Raw genomic sequence first — 3857 nt, forward strand, 5'->3', positions numbered from 1 at the left:
ATGTTGCCTTTTCTGTTGAGAAAGGTTTAATGTTTGAATCATATATTTTCTTGTTAGCCAAGTAATTAATTTTTAAAATCAAATCTTTTTAAATTGTTTTTCAAATCATATCTTCTCAATCACATCTTTTTAAAACCATAACTTTTCAATCATATCTTCTTAATCACATCTTTTTCAAAATAGTTTTCAATCATATCTTTTGATTTCTAATTTCAAAATCTTTTTCAAAAATCACTTGATTTCTTTTCCACTCTTAGTTTTCGAAAATCAATTAGTATTTTTGAAAATGTTTTTTTACTTAATTTTCGAAAATTACTTCCCCTCTTCTCACATCCTTCTATTTATGGACTAACACTACTCCTCAATGCACAATTCGAACTCCATCTTTCATTGATAAGTTTGAATTCTTCTACTTCTTCCTTCTATTTTTCTTTTCCTCTGACATCTCAAGGAGTCTCTATACTGTGACATAGAGGATTCCATATTTTCTTGTTCTCTTCTCTTTAATATGAGCAGGAGTAAAGACAAAAGCATTCTTGTTGAGGCTGACCCTGAACCTGAAAGGACCTTGAAGCGAAAGCTAAGAGAAGCTAAGGCACAACTCTCTGTAGAGGACCTAACAGAAATCTTCAAAGAAGAAGAAGACATGGTAGCCGAAAACAACAACAATGCCAACAATGCAAGGAAGGTGCTGGGTGACTTTACTGCACCTACTCCCGACTTCTATGGGAGAAGCATCTCTATCCCTGCCATTGGAGTAAACAACTTTGAGCTTAAGCCTCAATTAGTTTCTCTAATGCAACAGAATTGCAAGTTCCATGGACTTCCATTGGAAGATCCTCATCAGTTTTTAGCTGAGTTCTTGCAAATCTGTGACACTGTCAAGACTAATGGGGTTGACCCTGAGGTCTACAGACTTATGCTATTCCCTTTTGCTGTAAGAGACAGAGCTAGGGTATGGTTGGACTCACAACCTAAAGAAAGCCTGAACTCTTGGGAAAAGCTAGTCAATGCCTTCTTGGCAAAGTTCTTTCCGCCTCAAAAATTGAGTAAGCTTAGAGTGGAAGTCCAAACCTTCAGACAGAAGGAAGGAGAATCCCTCTATGAAGCTTGGGAAAGATACAAACAATTGATCAGAAAGTGTCCCTCTGATATGCTTTCTGAGTGGAGCATCATAGGTATTTTCTATGATGGTCTGTCTGAACTGTCCAAGATGTCTTTGGATAGCTCTGCTGGAGGATCTCTTCATCTGAAGAAGACGCCTACAGAAGCTCAAGAACTAATTGAAATGGTTGCAAATAACAAATTCATGTACACTTCTGAAAGGAATCCTGTGAACAATGGGACTAATCAGAAGAAAGGAGTTCTTGAGATTGATACTCTGAATGCCATATTGGCTCAGAACAAGATATTGACCCAGCAAGTCAATATGATTTCTCAAAGTCTGTCTGGAATGCAAAATGCACCAAGCAGTACTAAGGAAGCTTCATCTGAAGAAGAAGCTTATGATCCTGAGAACTCGTCAATGGAAGAGGTGAATTACATGGGAGAACCCTATGGAAACACCTATAATCCTTCATGGAGAAATCATCCAAATCTCTCATGGAAGGATCAACAGAGACCCCAACAAGGTTTCAACAATAATAATGGTGGAAGAAACAGGTTTAGCAATGGCAAGCCTTTTCCATCATCTTCTCAGCAACAGACAGAGAATTCTAAGCAGAATAACTCTGACTTAGCAACCATGGTCTCTGATCTAATCAGAACCACTCAAAGTTTCATGACTGAAACAAGGTCCTCCATTAGAAATTTGGAGGCACAAGTGGGTCAGCTGAGCAAGAAAATTACTGAACTCCCTCCTAGTACTCTTCTAAGCAATACAGAAGAAAATTTAAAAGAAGAGTGCAAGGCCATCAACATGGCCGAATTTGGAGAGGAGGGAGAGGCAGTGAACGCCACTGAGGAAGACCTCAATAGACGTCGACTGGCCTCAAATAAGTTCCCTAATGAGGAACCATGGGAATCTGAGGCTCACACTGAGACCATAGAGATCCCATTGGATTTACTTCTGCCATTCATGAGCTCTGATGAGTATTCTTCCTCTGAAGAGGATGAGTATGTCACTGAAGAGCAAGTTGCTAAATACCTTGGAGCAATCATGAAGCTAAATGACAAGTTATTTGGTAAATGAGACTTGAGAGGATGAACCCCCTTTGCTCACCAAAGAACTGGATGACTTTTCTAGGCAGAAATTACCTCAAAAGAGACAAGATCCTGGGAAGTTCTCAATACCTTGTACCATAGGCACTATGACCTTTAAGAAGGCTCTGTGTGACCTAGGGTCAAGTATCAACCTCATGCCTCTCTCTGTAATAGAGAAGCTAGGGATCTTTGAGGTGCAAGCTGCAAAAATCTCACTAGAGATGTGGTGCGCGAAATTGTGAACTATACTTTTTCACAACTCTCATAATCCCCGGTAATGGCTCCAAAAACTTGGTGGCTCAATACCATGGCATTACACAACTTCGCACAACTAACCAGCAAGTGCACTGGGTCGTCCAAGTAATAAACCTTACGTGAGTAAGGGTCGATCCCACGGAGATTGTTAGTATTGAAGCAAGCTATGGTCATCTTGTAAATCTTAGTCAGGCAAACTCAAATGATAATGGTGATGAACGAAAATAACATAAAGATAAAGATAGAGATACTTATGTAATTCATTGGTGTAAGAGCTTCAGACAAGTGTATGAAGATGCCTTCCCTTCCGTCTCTCTGCTTTCCTACTGTCTTCATCCAATCCTTCTTACTCCTTTCCATGGCAAACTCGTGTAGGGTCTCACTGTTGTCAGCAGCTACCTCCCATCCTCGCAGTGAAAGCTAATGCACACACTCTGTCACAGTGCTGCCAATCACCGGTGTGGTTCCCTCCCCTACTGGAATAGAATCCAATGATTCTTTTGCGTCTGTCACTAACGCCCAGTAAGTTACAGGTTTGAAGCACGTCACAGTCATTCAGTCATTGAATCCTACTCAGAATACCACAGACAAGGTTAGACCTTCCGGGTTCTCTTGAATGCCGCCATCAGTTCTTGCCTATACCACGAAGACTCTGATCTCACGGAATGGTTGGCTCGTTTGTCAGGCGAGCACTCGGTTGTCAGGCGATCAACCATGCATCGTGCAATCAGGAATCCAAGAGATATTCACTAGAGCCGCGAATGCTAGTAGAACAAGAGTGGTTGTCAGTCACTTTGTTCATGGGTGAGAATGGTGATGGGCGTCAATCATCACCTCCATCAAGTTGAAGAACAAGTGATATCTTAGATAAAGAACAAGCGGAATTGAATGGAAGAACAATAGTAATTGCATTAATACTCGAGGTACAGCAGAGCTCCACACCTTAATCTATGGTGTGTAGAAACTCCACCATTGAAAATACATAAACATAAGGTCTAGGCATGGCCGAATGGCCAGCCTCCCAAAGATCTAAGATAGCATAAAAATGAAGATAGCTACCCCGATATATCTATACAATCATAAAAGGTCCTACTTATATGAAACTAGTAGCCTAAGGTGTACAGAAATGAGTAAAAGACATAAAAATCCTTTTCCGGGCCCACTTGGTGTGTGCTTGGGCTGAGCAATGAAGCAAATTTCGTGTAGAGACTCTCCTTGGAGTTAAACGCCAGCTTTGGTGCCAGTTTGGGCGTTTAACTCCCATTTGGGTGCCAGTTCCAGCGTTTAACGCTGGGATTTCTTGAGGTGACTTTGAACGCCGGTTTGGGCCATCAAATCTTGGGCAAAGTATGGACTATCATATATTTCTGGAAAGCCCAGGATGTCTACTTTCCAACGCC

At 41.0% G+C, this 3857-nt stretch overlaps 1 non-coding gene across 1 annotated transcript; it reads right to left on the reverse strand.

The window, feature by feature from the left end:
* Positions 1-1051: 1051 nt before the first annotated feature.
* Positions 1052-1159, reverse strand: LOC112798709 (small nucleolar RNA R71). The gene has a single exon (XR_003200308.1). It is a non-coding gene; the product is annotated as a small nucleolar RNA R71 (small nucleolar RNA).
* Positions 1160-3857: the final 2698 nt, after the last annotated feature.

The sequence above is a fragment of the Arachis hypogaea genome, chromosome 4 (assembly GCF_003086295.3).
Source record: "Arachis hypogaea cultivar Tifrunner chromosome 4, arahy.Tifrunner.gnm2.J5K5, whole genome shotgun sequence".
NCBI lineage: Eukaryota > Viridiplantae > Streptophyta > Magnoliopsida > Fabales > Fabaceae > Arachis > Arachis hypogaea.